Below are 16,974 nucleotides of genomic sequence, written 5' to 3'. Positions count from 1 at the left end.
AAAGACTTTTTAGTGATATGTTTGTAGAATAATTTATTTTATTTTATAGAAGTGTTTTGCCTATTTATATTATGTGAACTAAGTATGTGTTTAGTGTATGTTGAAGTGAAAAGAGGACATTGGATTCCCTGGAACTGGAGTTACAGATAGTAGCAAGCCATCATCTGTGTGCTTCAAACTGAGCCTGGCCTTCTGCAAGAACATCAACCACTCTTAGCTAAGTCAGCTCTCCAGTGTCTCCCATGCTGTTTTAAAGACTTTTCAGTGCCTAGCCTGCTCACTAGCTGGAACTTTAGGTACTATTATGTCTGGCTGCAGTTTTGTGCTTATGGCAAACTGGAGGAGATTGAGTTCCATTTACCTTCTGCATCTCACCTTATGCACACCCCCCATCAACATGCCCCACCAAACTGGTGCATTTGTAGAACCTACCTAACAACTATCATGAGTTTAAGCCACACTATGTTAATATTCAAAGGAGTAGAAAAATAAATAAGTGGAGACACAATAACAGCATAATTCTCCCAGTCACTAGGAAAGCGAACACCATTGTTCCTGCTTTGCAGAAAGAAAACCAAGGTCAGAGATTTTTTTACTCAGTGTCTCTGGGATCAAGCAGCCAGGAAGTGGCAGAAGCTGAACCTGTGCTCCTGCTCTCCTTCCACATAAGCAGAGGATGGGTGAGGGCTTCACAATTGTTACTGTGAACGCTTGCAGAGTATCATCATTTCTATGAGTAGTCACCTATCATCTCTACCTAGGTTTTCATTTGCTAATTATAATCTGAAAGCTGGCATTCTTCCTAGGTCAGATAGAAACAAGATACTTGAATTATCCCTTAACAAAAATCATCCACTATATTTAATTGTTTCTAAAATGTATATTTTAATGACAAATATGGTATACTGGTATAAAACTAAAAAAAAACTTATGTTAAAACATTTTAAAAATATGTAAAGCACACATTTTTTTTCTCCCATCACTAAAATCAGGATGAGTTTTTCAATCAACAGCATTTTTATGTTGGCCAAGTGATGCTTATAACATGGTATTGTCATATATAGACCTGAACATCAAAAGTATCAGCATAAAAATTAGTAGAATGGACATAACTGGCTTAGATGAAAAATGCTGGGGAAAACTGTGTGTCACTCCACCGTTTGAAGTCAAAGAGATTCTAGAAGGAAGTAATGCAAGCATAGTCTCAAATCTTTGGGTGATTTCATCATCAAATAAGCATCACAGAATAGACTTGTACAAGCGAAGATTCACAAACTATTTCTAGACAATATAATTTTATGGAACCATTGTCCTTGGCCAACATAACATTATGCAATATATGATTCTTTAGTCATATAGGTCAATTACATATCACTGTAAAGTCAGCTAAAATAAACATGTGAGGGTCAGATGACAACCAGTGGGAGTTAGTTCTCTTCTTTCACAGTGTGAAACCTAGTGATCAAACCCATATCCTCAGGCTTGGTTGTTGCACCATTATCCATTAAACTGCCTTACTGATTCCATTTTTGGATTGTTTAAGTGAATGAATGTATTAGCAACACTCTTTTTCTTACATGACTTTTTCCTAAAACACAAAGCTTATAAAAAGAAAACATTCTAAGTGAGGAAAAAAAGGGTTTGGGTTTTTCTGTTTGCTTATTTGTTACTGAGTAGTAGTTGTACTGTTGGTAGTCATACATAAAGTAATTTTAAAACAATTAGCAGGTCATGATGGTCTGTAATCCCAACATTTAGGAGACTGAGACAAGAGAATAAAATGTCTGAGCCCGAGTCTGGGCTATATACTAAATTCCAGTTCAGGTGGGGCTACTAAGGAAACCTTCTTCAAACTCTTTTTGTTGTTGTTTTAGGGATAAATTTTGATTGCATACCATCTCAGAAAGCATGAGACCCATAGCAAACTTGTATTCAGCCTGATTGTTTGTTGTCATCTGGAGACTACAGAGGATCTTTGTTTTGAAGCTTTTTTAGTTACTGTTACTCTGAAGACACACCACTTTTGGGGATGGGGGTAGGTTCTTCCCAGCCCAAAGGTCTAGAAATAATGACTCATAAGATTCAAAATATACAAATACCTAGGCCATACTGCTATTCTCTGACTAGCTCATAACTTAAAATAACCCATTTACACTATTCTTAGTTCTGTCAAATGGCTGATTACACATGGCTCAGGCACCATACATCTGTCCTCCTCACATCTTTCCAGTCAATTCCTGCCAGCTGACCTACTATTCCTACTATTTCCTACCTAAGCTATAGGCCATCAGATTTTTTTTATTGACATCCATACAATACACAAGATAATCTGTCAACACATCATTACCAAGGTGGTTTATAAAAAGAAGCATTTAATTGTGCAATGTTTTACAGTTTCAGAGAGTTATTCCATGATCATCATGGCAAGAAGCATAGTACCAGGCAGACAGGCAAAACGCTAGAGCAATAGCTGAGAGCTCACATTTTATCTGCAAGGTGGGGGCAGAAAGGAGAACAAGACTGGGCCTGGTGTGGGCTTTTGTTGTTGTTGTTGTTACATTTTATTAACTCTCTATCCCAGCTGTATCCCTCTCCCTCATTCCCTCCCAATCTCACCCTCCCTCCCTCATCTCCTCCCTGCCCCTTTCCAAGTCCACTGATAGGGGAGGGGGTCCTGTTTTATCAAGTATCTTCAGGACTGGCTGCAAAGTCCTCCTCTGTGGCCTAACAGGGCTGCTCCTCCCTTTGGGGGAGAGGAGTTCAAAGAGCCTGCCATTGAGTTCACGTCAAAAATAGTCCCTGTTCCCTTACTAGGGAAACCCACGTGGACACTGAGCTACCATGGGCTACATCCGAGCAGAGGTTCCAGGTTATATCCATACATGGTCCTTGGTTGGAGAAACAGTCTCATATAAGACCCCTGTGCCCAGATGTATTTGGTCCTTGCGGAGCTCTTATCCTCTCCAGGTCATATTAACTCCCCTTCTTTCATATGATTCCCTGCACTCTGCTGAAGGTTTGGTTATGAGTCTCAGCATCTGCTTTGATACACTGCTGGGTAGAGTCTGTCAGAAGCCTCTGTGGTAGGCTCCAGTCCTGTTACACTGCGAGGTAGAGTCTTTCAGAGGCCCTCTGTGGTAGGCTCCTGTCCTGTTACACTGCTGGGTAGAGTCTTTCAGAGGCCTCTGTGGTAGGCTCTTGTCCTGTTACACTAGAGCAATAGCTGAGAGCTCACATTTTATCTGCAAGATGGGGGCAGAAAGGAGAACAAGACTAGGCCTGGTGTGGGCTTTTGATACTTCAAAGCTGGCTCCCAGCTCTTACAACAAGGCCACACCTCCTAATTCTTCCTAAACAGTTCCACCAACTAGAATACCAGCATTTAAATATATGAGCCTATGGGAATCATACTCATCCAAACCACCATAAAGCTAAGGAGGTATATTGGACAGGCTGCCTAATTCCAGAATGACTGCTAATTCCAGAATGACTGCTACTCATCAAACAATTTGAATATAGAAGAGTCTATTATTAGACCAAGCTCATTTACCCAGAGATGGTCCACGTAAATGTAAGCTGGTGGAAAGAAGTGGCAATTTGCTTCACCTAGTAATTTCAATATTGAAAATACTGGTGACACTCCAGGAAATGTTATATGGCTGAGGCCTTATCTCAGATGAATCAATCAGGTTGCAAAGATGAAGGTAGTTCAGAAGATTCCTCATGCTCCAGTGGTTAGCTTCATGCATAAGTGGGTTTAGTGGGTTATAAAAGAAGGAGGAGGAGGAAGAGGAAGAAGTAGAAGTATCTGAGAAGGAGATACATTGGTGGAGATATGGGGGGGAGGAAATTTTATATTTCATTCTACACATGTACAAATTCTCAAAAAAATTATTTAAAAAAATATGGAAAAGAAACAGCAAAAAAAAAAAAAAAGGATGTGGAAACAAGTGATACACATCCCTACTAATTCTGTAGAAAAACTGTGGGCCACTGGCTGTTTGTGTTTCCAGTACCTACAATGCTTTCATACAGTAAAATAAAACAAAAATGAAGATAAAAAATAAAAGTAAAGTAAAAACTTAAAGCAAGCTTAATTTATTAAAGCAAATGGCAAATGCTATGATGCACTGGGGTCAGTGGAAAGAAAAGAGAGAGAAAGAAAAAGGAGAGAGAATGAAGACCAAAACAAATCACAAAACACCGTTTTAGTTTGCTTTTTATTGGGATAGTGTTTTTGTTTTGTGTTTGTTCATGTTTGTTTTTAACTATTATTTTTAAAATTATATGTATGTGTGTGTGTCTTTCTGTGAGTTTTTGAGTATAGATACAGTGCTTGTAGGGTCCAAAGGCCTAAAAAAAAAAAAAAAAAAAAAAAAAGAGTTCAGCTTCCCAGCTTCCCAGCTTCCCGGGACTTGAATACAGTGCCTACAGAAGCCAGAAGAGGGCAGCAGATTCCCTGGAATTGTAGTTACAGGTTGTTATGCACCACAGGTTCTCTGGAAGAACCACACAGGCTCTTAACAGCTGAGTCATCTTCCCAGCCTTGGTTTGTTTCAGATTGGAGGGCTTGGGGATATTTGTTGTTGCTGCTGCTGTTTTTTGTTTTCTTTTGTTTTGTTTTCTTTTATTTTGTTTTTTGGTTTTTGTTTTGTTTGTTTGTTTGTTTGTTTTTGTTTTTCCCCCAAAGCAGAGCTTTATTCTAACTTAGCTGGCCTGAAACTCAGTTTGTCGCCCAGGCTAGTCTTGAACTTTCGGCAATACTCCTCTCTCACCCTTCCCCATTGCTGAGGTTACAAGTGTGTGTGTGTCACTGTGTCTAGCCCTTTCCAGTTATTTTCAAATGTTCTCCCCAGTAGCCTTACCTTTCTATCTACTCCTCCCATTAGTCTACCCAGTGATGGAGGGATGGTGGGGTGGTGCCTTAGTATACCAAGGCCAAAAGGATATAGAAATAAAAATGGCCCCAATGGCTACTCAGAGGATTCTGGTAGATAGCCCACATATGTGCAGGCAGTTTCAAGAGGATAATACAAACTAGACTTGATTTTATTTGTATTTAAGAAATGAAAATACTTTTGTTAATTAAAAGATAGAACATTTAATAGAAATACTTAAATAAAAAAATCATTTGGGCCTTGAGAAGCTCAGCTCAGCACAAACTCAGACTGACAATCTGTGCTTGATCCTTGGATCTCACAAGGTGGCAGGAGAGAACCCATACCTGAGAGTTGTCCTCTACAAGAGCCATGGCAGGAACCTCTGACCCCCACTCCAAAAGGATCTGAACATATGGGTTTTAATGTACTCAATATTAAAGACATATCTAAAACTAAGACAAGTGCAGAAAAAAATTGCCACAGAAGATGAAAAAAAATAAATTTAACCAAAGCTGTGAGAATTCAAAGAACACTTTGGGCTAGTTTTGAACATCCCAACTACTTTTCTGAATACAGCAATTCTCTTATTTGAAATATAGTACAGTTACACTGAAGGGAAACATGAAATTTTGAGTAAATATAGTTAGGCAGGTATAGTGAAGAAGAAAGTGTTTCTCAACTCCATCTTTAAGATGAAGCCAGTTTGGCCACTTTTGCCTATTTTCATCTCAAAAACATTATAGGAATTAGAAAGTATTATAGGAATTAGAGCTTTGAGGCTGGAGAGATGGATTGGCCATTAAAGGGTAGGCTCACAACCAAAACTATAAGGAATTGGAGCTCATTTGTTAACTGCACATGTTCAAACTGAATAGAGGATAGTGAGAATGTATGTCATCCTTTATTTACGTGGCAAAGTCTCACATATTTTCCACCACCCCAAATATTAGGAGTGCGTTCTTCCAGCTTCTAGTAGCTATGACTGTTTCTGCCACAGATGAAAAATAAAAGTACCCGTTTGTTTCAAAAGGATGGTGTGTGTGTGTGTGTGTGTGTGTGTGTGTGTGTGTGTGTGTATGACAGGAAGTTGAGGGGAGGATGTGCTGAGGGGGAGTTCTGGAAGGACTGGATGAGGCCAATAGAATATGTATATAAACAAAATAGATATATGTATGAAGTGAGAAGACTCATTTGCTTGACTCTGGCACTATCTTGTGATTGAAGAATGAAAAGTCTTTATGCAAACAAGTTTTCCCCAAAGCATTAGGACATTCCACATCTGATATGGCTTATTCCTTAGAGGAGAAACCAACCCAAAAATATAAACATTCCAAATTGGACCATCTAATAACCCTCTCAAGCTCAGCTTTGAATTCCAAGTCATCACATCTTTATACTTTGTCACTGACTGCTTGTCATGGTATTGCAATCTTTGTCACTCTCTAGTACTTCTTTTGTCTCAGTTCTCAGGAACTCAGTACACAGACAGATGATCTTCCCAGCATTCTTCCCTGCTCCTACAATGTTCACCCAGGTATTGTCTTAGGGTTTGCCACCACCAATTTTGTCTCACTTTGAAGTCACCATATTCCACCTATTCCTTCTAGCTCTATTAGTGGCCCAATTCCAACAACCCTCGACACCCTACAAGATCTGCACAACAGCGCTTCATCCTGTGCAGCCTTCCTTAGCTCCCATGCCTGCTGAAAGTCCACAATCTTTTGTTATAGTCTCATCCTTGCAAATACCTAAACTCCTTCCTTTGCCTAGCCATACCCTAGGCAAACCCACTCTTACTAACTTCCCTACTGCTTATCTTCACCTGCAGCTGACTGAAAGTGGGGGGAAACAATAATGACTCATCTGATTTTAAATTCAGAATCAAGAATCCTAATGTCCCACTGGTATCTACCAACTGATACCATATGGCTGCTAGCCCTGGCTGTGTGTGTGTGTGTGTGTGTGTGTGTGTGTGTTGGAGGCCAAGTCTTACTATTAGGCTGACCTCAATCTCATGATTTTCCTGCCTCATCCTCCCAAGTGCTGAAAGTACAGGAATATGCCACTACTTCTATCCTTATTTTTCTATTTCAATAGATATCTGATTCATTTATTCATTATCCCCATCATGCAACCTCCTATGCTTCTGTTTGTGTGTACGTGTGTGTGTGATTCTTGGATAATAATGTCATTTACTGTTTTACTGAGAAAATTCAAGCAAAAGGAAACTTAGATCTCCAGAAGTGCCCACCTACCTTTCTTATTATTCTAATGAGAGGAGCTGTTTACTTTTCTATATAAAGGCCAAGGCAGCTACTTTGTACCAAATCCCATCTCTTTCCTTGCTTAGTGATAGTCCTTTCCTCTTTCTCTTCTGTATCATCTCATAAATAGGAAGTCTGTCTGGGTCACTTGCCACAGCATAAACAGGCTGTTATTTCTTTATCCCATTTTCAGTATTTCTCTTAATTCCACATTTCCTTCCAATTGTTCTAGTGCTCTGCTTCCATTTACAACAAAACTGCTCAAAAATCCCTACAAATTCCATCATCTCTCCAGTCTTGCCTTTGTTCTGATTCAAACCCACTCTACTTAAACAGTGAGACTAATAACAAATTGCTAAGTTAAATATGATACAGTTTTGTAATCAGCAATAGAGAACTGGACCAATCCTGAGAGACAGTAACATGGGCCTTCTCCGGGGAAAGAGAACTCATCCTAAAATATGCTGTTGCAGGAGTTATCAATTTACATTAGGGCTCTGAAGAAGAGCTAGGGATGTTCAGCAATTGGAGGTTATAATCATCAAAGCTAGGTATGGCCTCACACATCTGCAGTCCCACCACCACAGAGGCTGAGTCAGCTGAACAGCAGGTGTATGACCAGCCTTGGAGTCCCAATCACCCAAACAAAAAAACAATTAAACCAAAGCCATTAGTATAAGCATTCTTCCCAAGGATTGCAATTTAGAACGTAGCATGTTGGTGGAGTAATTAATGAAGGTAATGCTAACAGTTTGAAAAAGGAAACGAAAGTCTAGATTTGATAATGTCTACAACTGAAAAATCAGAAAATCTCTAACAATTTAGACAAGATAGCAACATTTACAGAAACAATAGGCCCATTATGTTCATTCATCTACACCTTGACTCTCTGAGAGAGTACTGCCATCACTACACTAACATTTCATTGATGAGGGCCAGCAGGTAGCATAGAAACTGCTAAGCTCATTGATGAGGGCCAGCAGGTAGCATAGAAACTGCTAAGCCCAATGACCAGAGAGTAAGCACTAGGACCCAGATGGTAGAAGGAGAGAATGAACTCCTACAAGTTGTTCTCTGAACCCCACTTGGGCTCTATGGCATCTCTGCACACACGGCTCACCAAATAAATGCTTAAAAATAACTGACCAGGACTACAGAGTTGGCTCAGCTCTTAAGAGTGCTTACTGTCTAATCACGAAACCCAGGGTTTTGTGTCAGCATCTATGTAACAAGTTTGGCATCTCACGCATGCCTCTAACCTCCAGAGGTTACAGTCTCCAGTGGAGAGAGACAAAGGATTGCTGGGGATTGCTGGCTTCCATACTACCAAGAAAATGAGATTTACATTCAGGGAGAGACACTGGCTCAAAGAAGTAGGCAGAGAGTAATAAAGGAAGAGGCCTGATGCCCTCTTCTGGCCTTCATATACATAGATAGATGTGTGCACCCACAAATAAATGTGTATGCACTTACACAGACACATATACTAATAAATATTAAAAAACAAACAAACAAATGAAATTTTTTAAATGTTTGGGCGGGCGGGCTAGTGATGGCCCACCTATGGAAGGCTATGGCTCACAACCAGTAAATGCTTTGGTGAATCAGACACATAATAAGCTGGGCTTAAACCTGAAGAACTCTGCAGGTCAGACAGAATGGTAGGTGTGACTGATGTGGAAATGTGCTCCCTAATGTCGGGAAGACAGCAGTGAGCACAAGGCCAGCTGGGTCAGCTTCATTGTTAGAGAGAATGTGGTGCGAGTTTTATGGTAAGCTCTGGGGATGGTAACCCCCATCCCCTGGATTCTCTGACATGCTGTGCTCTGTGGCAAGAGCACATCCATCATAGGGACTGAGAGTCTCATGACATACAGAAGTAGAAAGAAATCTTGGTCTGTGAGGCAGAAACCTCTGGAACCAATTTGTGCCTTATACCTAATATTCAACCCTAAGTCAGTTCAGAGACTGAGAGTCCTCTGGGAAGTTTGTTTTTCTTTTTTTTACTTATTTATTTTTTAAAAATTTTCTACATATATATACATATATATCTAATTTTTATTATATTTCTCCTCATTATACTCTCTTACCCACTTTTCCCCTCCCTCTAAACCCCTTCTTTTCCTACCTCCTGGCAATTTTTATGTTTGTGTGTGTGTGTCCTACTGTATTCAATTAGGATTGCTTGTATGAGTGTGAGTATAGGATTACTGACAAATGCAGATGAAACCTGACTCTTAAAATTATTACAGAGGAGATACTTACACTTAAAAGGTGCATTTTATTTGACAGTCTTACGTAAGAATCAAAATTGATCCTGGTTGAGAATGACTAATAAATTAGTATTTATCAAGTTCCATGTGGTGAGTCTCAGTAAATGTCAATCCTCAGCTAATCCTCAGATCAGCTCAGTGGCAGGGTGTAGTCAGTAGGAGGACACATCCCCAGAACTCTGGTTCAAGTTCCAGCACCAACACCCCTCATGAAGCTATAAAAATTACTGATTTAGGGGACTGCTCACCAGGATTCTGATTTAATAGGATTAGGCTAATGTCTGTAAATTTATATTCTCAGTTAATGCTCATTAATAATCATCATAAGTTTGTCAATTAATGCTGGTCTAGAAATACACTTTGAATAGCACTGCTGCAAAAAATATATACTCAGGGAAACACTGGGGAAGGAAATAGTCCACACTTACAGAGGATATTAGATATGGTATCTAAAATTGTCCACCTGATCTGAAAATATTCAAAGACTGAGCTTTGCAGATGAGCACGTCGGTGGCATTCCCTATGGGGCAGCAGCTGTGATGGCATTAAATGGGTTCCCTTGAACCTGCTCTTTCACTCCCAAGAACACAGAAACAATACAAATATGAATTTCAAATTCACACGTCTAAAAACTGAGGTACTCCAGAGTCTGAAACTTTTTGAGTAACAAAAGGTTGAAAATTGCACAAGTGATCTTATGTGACATATTACAGTAGAATTGCAGGTATATAACTTCAGGCTACATTGCAAAGTGTATGAGAATGATGAAATGTGAGTAAGTTTTCACTTAGATTTGAGTCTGATCTTCAGAGTTTAAGAAATGCATGCATGTATTTCCAAGTCTGAAATACTTATGGCCCCAAATATTTTGGATAAAGTGTGTACTGTGTCCTCAAGAGAAGTGCAGAGATCAATAACAAAAATAGACAGGATGGCCAACAACCTCCCCCTAATTCTTATTTAACTCACCTCCTTAGAGGGCACAAAAACCAGGTAGATTGGGGAGACTCAAGATGGTGGTGCCTACCATGTAGGGTTTCTGAACAGCAGCTCAGCAGTAAGAGCAGGGTGACTGGCAGGTGTACTGTGGACCCCAAAACCCCGACATCTGTGTTTCTCAGGTACTGTTCAACACTGCCAGCGGGCAGAGAAACAGTAATTAAAACGGCATGGTACTGGCATAGAAACAGACTGGTGGATCAATGGAATCAAATTGAAGACTCAGAAATAAACCCACACATCTATGGAAACTTAATTTTTTACAAAGAAGCCAAAAACCATACAATAGAAAAAAGCATTTACAACAAATGGTGCTGGTCAAACTGGATATCTACACGTAGAAAAATGCAAAGAGATCCATACTTATCACCTGCACAAAACTAAAGTCCAAGTGGATCAAAGACCTCAACATAAAACCAGACACACTAAATCTGTTAGAAGAAAAAGTGGAGAAGAGCCTTGACCCCAATGGCACAGGAGACAACTTCCTGAACAGAACACCAACAGGTAAGGCTCTAAGATCAACAATTAATAAATGGGACCTCATGAAACTGAAAAGCTTCTTCTGTAAAGCAAAGGACACTGCCATCAAAACAAAATGACAGCCTACAGACTGGGAAAAGATCTTCATCCTATACTGACAGAGGGCTAATATCCAAAATATATAAAGATCTCAAGAAGTTAAACACCAATAAACCAAGAAATCCAATTAAAAAATGGGGTACAGAGCTAAACTGAGAATTCTCAACAGAGAAAAATGAGTGGCAGAGAAACACTTAAAGAAATGCTCAATGTCCTTAGTCATTCAGGAAATGCAAATCAAAATGACCCTGAGATTTCATCTTACACCCTTCAGAATGGCTAAGATCAGAAATTCAAGGGATGATGCATGCTGGAGAGGATGTTGAGAAAGGGGAACTCTCCTCCATTGCTGGTGGGAATGTAACCTTGTACAACCACTTTGGAAATCAATTGGTCCTTTTTCAGAAAATTAGGAATAGTGCTACCTTAAAATCTAACTATACCATTCCTAGTTACTCAAAAGATGCCCCACCATTCATTAAGGACATTTGCTCAACTATGTTCATAGCAGTTTTATTTGTAATAGCCAGAATCTGGAAACAACCTAGATGTCCCTCAACATAGGCATGGATACAAAAAGTGTGGTGCATTTACACAATGGAATACTACTCAGCAATTAAAAACAAGAAAATCATGAAATGTGTAGGCACATGGATAGAACTAGAAAAGATCATCCTGAGTAAGGTAACCTAGAAGCAGAAAGACACATATGGTATATACTTCCATATAATATATGATAAACATACTAAAATCTATAGTCCTAAAGAAGCTAAACAACAAGGAGGACCCTAGGGAAGAGGCTTAATCCTCATTCAGAAGGGCAAACAGGATAGACACCAGAAGCAGGAGAAGACAAGTACAGGACAGGAGTCTTCCACAGAGGACCTCTGAAAGACTCTACCCACCAGGGTATTGAAGGAAATACTGAGACCTACAGCCAAACTTTGGGCAGAGTACTGGAATCCTAATGAAAAAAAGAGGGAGATAAAAAGACCTGGAAGGGAACAGGAACTCCACAAGGAGAACAACAGAGCAGAAAAACCTGGGCCCAGGGGGTCCTGCAGAGACCTGTACTCCCAACCAAGGATCATGCATGGAGAGGACCTAGATCCCCCTATTCAGAGGAAGCCCATAAGCTGCTCAGTTCCCAAATGGGTTCCCTAGTAATGGGAACAGCGGCTGTCTCTGACATGAACTCAATGGCTAGCTCTTTGATCATCTCCCCCTGGGGGAAGGGTGCTGCCTTGCCAGGCCACAGAGGAAGATGATGCAGCCAGCCCTGATTAGACTTGATAGCCTAGGTCAGATAGAAAGGGAAGAAGATCTCCCATATCAGGGGACTAGGGAAAGGGCATAGAGGGAAAAGAGGGAGGGTGGGTGGAAATGGGAGGAGATGAGGGAGGGGCTGCAGCAGGAATAGAAAGTGAATAAATTGTAATTAATAAATAAAACCATGTAGATTACTACATTTTTATAGCCTCGATTGGGCTAAAATATCAATCTCCAAGGCAGCACAAGACTAAGATTTTTAATATAGATAAGCAATATCTACTACCTAGTATGCAGCCATTAACCTAGCAAATGCTTCCTAATTAAAAATCTGACAACAATGTGAAGAGGGGGGTGGGACTTTTTTTAATGGACACAGAATACAAGGGTATTTGTATGTCCACTGAAGCATGCTACGATGATGGAAGTTTTAAAAATTCAGATGGCCAAGATAACCTACTCTGTGAATGGCCGTAACACTTTTCCCCAGGCTTTCTCAGCCTCGTTCAATGGTTCCATGCCACAAATTGGCTGTGGCAGCACACAAGGATACTACAGTTGCGCTTATAACATGGTTTTCACTTCTCTCATGGTGCTCTGCCTATCATTCTTTCATGGTCCTCAACCTAGCAACAGCCAAGGCCAGCTGTGATGCAAAGCCATAGATGTGATGCAATCACCCAGAATGACCAGGTGGTCATCTAATTTCAGGCAATATGTGTACTTTTCCAGTCCAAGGAAACAACTCTTAATCCTTCTAAGGGTAAGTAAGCACATACTCTCAGTAGAAATTTACATGTCCTGTCTGCAGGACATTTACATGCCTGCCTGCCAGCATTATTTTCATGAAGTTGAAGGACACCTTATCTATCATCACAGTGCACATTACTTCTTGGCCTTGTAACTAACAGCAAGGGTATTGGCATGTATTTAATATAACAATGCTTCTCGTCACAGGCATATATATGTGGCAAAGGAGGTGTGGAAATACTCACCTGTTTCCAACATTCACTATATAAAAACCTGACTTCATCGAACAGTGAATGAGCCAGTGGAAGGCGCCATTAAAGGGCAATGTGGGGTGTTGCCTTAAGCCAGCAGTAACTATTGCATACAACCAAATGCACAGGTGTGGGAACCATAAAGTGGTTACTGCATCTACACTGGTCTCCTGGCTGATTCTCCAGCAAGCTGCACCCATGCCCTCCTCCACTCCTTTTGCTTTACTCTCAGACAGTTTCTTCAGACTTCTTTCAAATATGTGTCCTTAACTTTTGTTGTTAAAACTCCTTTTGCCTTCCTGAACAACCTTTATATATCATATATTCATTTTCCTTTTGTTTATTATCTATAAGGTAACTTCAAACAAGCAGGGGTTTCTGTTTCAGTCTTCTATCGCCAGTGCCAAAAACAGTGCCAGGGTCATAGCCCGACTGACCTGAAGAATGGACAGCAATTCTGCCCCCATCATGGATGGTTGGCTAACTTCTGCTGTGAAAGATCTGACAGTAGATATTTTCAGAGTTCTAAGCATGTACTTTTGTCCTGATCACTCCTCTCTGGTCATGTAGCATGAAAGCAGCCATAGACCACTAAATAAATGTGTGATGTGTGGAGAAGAAAAGGCTTTGCTCAAAGATGAACATAGAATAAAAGGAGACACTCAACATTCTAACTTGACTAACCTAGCTTACTGCATCTAGGAACTATTCAACAGAAACTTCTAAACTTAAAGACAACTCATCAAAATAAGAACAACCAGGACAGGGATATTGTCTGACATTTCTTTCTTCAGTGCTCTACATTAATCATGTGCTCAGCCAAATCCCATCATCCTGTCGGCACCTTCCAACTCATTTTTTGTTTGTTTTTTATTTTGTTTTGTTTTGTTTTCGACACAGGGTTTCTGTGTGTAGCCTTGGCTGTCCTGGACTTGCTATGTAGATGACCATGCTGGCCTCAAACTCAGAGTGATCCACCTGCCTCTGCCTCCCTGAGTGCTGGGATTACAGACATGTACCATCACACCCAGCCTTCCAACCCTTTCTTAAAAAGCAAAATGTTTAGAGAGCTAAAAACCCTTGTTACTCAAGGCTGGCATACAAATCACAGCAACTCAATGCAGTGGTCCCTTGGAGGTTTTAAAAAATGCAGAATCTAAGGCCTTGTGATATAGCTCAGAGGTAGTATAATGACCTATCAGACATGAATCCTTGAATTCAAAACCTAGATAAAATATTTTAAGATGGGCTGGAGAGATGGCTCAGGGGTTATGATCACCGGCTGTTCTTCCAAAGGTCCTGAGTTCAATTCCCAGCAACCATATGGTGGCTCACAACCATCTAAAATGAGATCTGGTGCCTTCTTCTGCCTGCAGGCACACATGTAGGCAGGATATTGTATAAATGGTAAATAAATAAATCTTTAAAAAATATTTTTTAAAGCAGGATGCAGTGGTGCATGTCTTTAATCCTAGCAGTCAGGAGGTATGGGCAGGCAGACCTCTGTGAATTTGAAGCTAGCCTGGCCTACATCGCCAGTTTGAGGCCAGCCAGAGAACAGGTCTTTAAAACAAAACAAACAGAATCTCCAGCTCACAACAGGCTGGTTTTAATTTCCACTCCTCCTCCCTTGCCCCACTGCACTGAGAAAGAACCCAGGGCCTTAAACATGCTAGGCACGTGCCCCACTCCTGAGCTACTTCCCCAGTTCCTGTCTGTATTTCTTTAACTAGTTAAATGTGTTCTTCGCTGTTTACATGCATACATGCAACACATTCTGATTACTCTTAACCCCTATCATCTTATCTTATTTTTAATAAGATCCTAGAGTCACTCTAGGATAAACGTAAAATGTACAGATTTAATCACATTTTTCAATGCACAAATCAAAAGAATAATAATTTCTCCTCAGCATTAAGATATAAAAATAAAATACGTCTGGGAGTATAGTTCATTGAAAATTTGCATGGTTTGCACAAGTCCCTAAGGTTGATCTGACAGTAGAAAACAAAAATGACAACTTACCTCAGTTGGGTATGATTAGAGATTAAATGGAAAGGAGCCCATACCTCAGTCCAGCAGTAATAGATCCAGCAATTTTTCACACTGGTCAAAGACTTCAGCTAGTGTCTGTGCCTGCCACACAGACAAAAAGGCACCCCAAGAGTAGTGTCCACTCTTGCTTGCCGGGTTGTTGAGAAAACAGGGAGGGGTGGGGCGGGGATGGGGAACACTTATCAACCCCCAATGTTAGGATGTTTTGCCCCAAGAAACAGGCAAAAATCAGGACTTTCCAAAAATGTAGCTTCGAGGAAATTAATAAATTTCTCCAACTAATTTCAGGGTGAAAGTAATGAATCTCTGCTAGCTGGATATCCTGAATCTAGAAAGAAATGTGGATTCAAAATGAAGATGAAGACAATCTAACTCCAGGAACGTTTTCCTGGAGTTGTTAGCAAAGAGATTGGAAAAAGAGAGGGAATCTAGCCAGAGTTCTTTTTGTATCTTGTGCTCTAGGTATTAGCATCTCCTGCCTTAACAGCAACTGTATTTTAGAACCGAACAAGTACAAACCTATTCTAGCAATGTTTTCCCCCGCCCCCGCTGCCCTCCCTCTCGTAAACTTCCTGTCTTTTAGCCCTAAGGAAAGGGGTTCTCCTTCGAAGGCTCTGCCTTTTACAAAAAAAAAAAAAAAAAAAAAAAAAAAAGCGTAAGCAGGAAGATGATACACTTGAAAGGGAAGCAAAGGAAACCAAAGCGAAAACAGAGTTAGGTTTCACTGCAAGGCCCACCAGAGACTTAAAGAAGAAAGGCAAGCTGCGCGGGAGTGTCCTTTCGTAAAGGAAAACCATGAAAGGCTGGTCAGGCTGCGATGACAGAACTCTAAGATGTCTGAAGTTACACACCTCAGATGGCGGAGGGTGGAAAGATAACGGTTTAATGTATTTTCAGAGAATAAAGAGCACGATTTATAGCAGTGATACAAAAAGCGAAAGGTCGTTTACTACAACACGGAGCTGCTTAATATAGCGTCGTATTGTTACCAGAGTTAAGGCCAGAGCCTGCACTCTGGCGACGTAACAGGCTAGGGTCAGCCACTCTTTCGCAGTAACGGCCAAACGGAAGAGAAGAAAAAAAAAAAAAAGGCAAAGGAGAATCATACCGTTAACAGAGGAGCAAAGAGGTTCAGAGGACCCTCTTTAGTCAAGCTTCAGGGTCTTAACTCCGCTCCAAGTTTTCCTTTGCGTCACACTGTCCCACAAGGTCATCTGAGTAGCTGTAAATCTCTCTCTGGAAGAGAGTTCTGTCAGGCTCTTAAGTGCCTCCCCTGGCTGGGTCTCAGCTTTTTATTTCTCCCAGCATGAGATTCTTGGGTAAAATGTAATTTCTTAGGGTCCATTGTTTCAATAGTCTGACAGCCAAACAGAAAGGCTCACATGTCTTTAGAATTCTCTTTCCTGCCAGGCATTCCTGGCTGCAGCATCAAAACTATACATAATCCAAAACAAAGGAAAAAATGTTCAGGACAGTTACTAAGCCCTTACCAGCTCACTATAGTCAGCTCTAATGCAAACCCTTTTTAATAACCAGCAAAACCTATCACTCCTGTACTCCTCTTCCCCCAAGCCCACAAACTGTTAGAGTTTTGATTTCAGGTTGGTGATTGCAGGGGACACTGAGGCAGATCATTGAGGACTAAGGAGTT

General features: G+C 40.5%; 1 protein-coding gene across 2 annotated transcripts in view; it reads right to left on the bottom strand.

The window, feature by feature from the left end:
* Positions 1-16,541, bottom strand: part of Abcg2 (ATP binding cassette subfamily G member 2 (Junior blood group)) — a 114,504-nt gene extending 97,963 nt beyond the window's left edge. The window contains exon 1 of one of the 2 annotated variants that reach the window (XM_060374180.1): positions 16,432-16,541. The gene's annotated coding sequence lies outside the window, so the exon portion shown is untranslated. Of the gene's footprint in view, positions 1-15,337; positions 15,786-16,431 lie in introns of those variants that run through there. The other variant, XM_060374181.1, reaches the window with a different exon arrangement.
* Between the last annotated feature and the right edge of the window lie 433 nt (positions 16,542-16,974).

This window comes from Meriones unguiculatus, chromosome 21, assembly GCF_030254825.1.
Source record: "Meriones unguiculatus strain TT.TT164.6M chromosome 21, Bangor_MerUng_6.1, whole genome shotgun sequence".
NCBI lineage: Eukaryota > Metazoa > Chordata > Mammalia > Rodentia > Muridae > Meriones > Meriones unguiculatus.
This window is presented reverse-complemented; position numbering and strand designations above follow the sequence as displayed.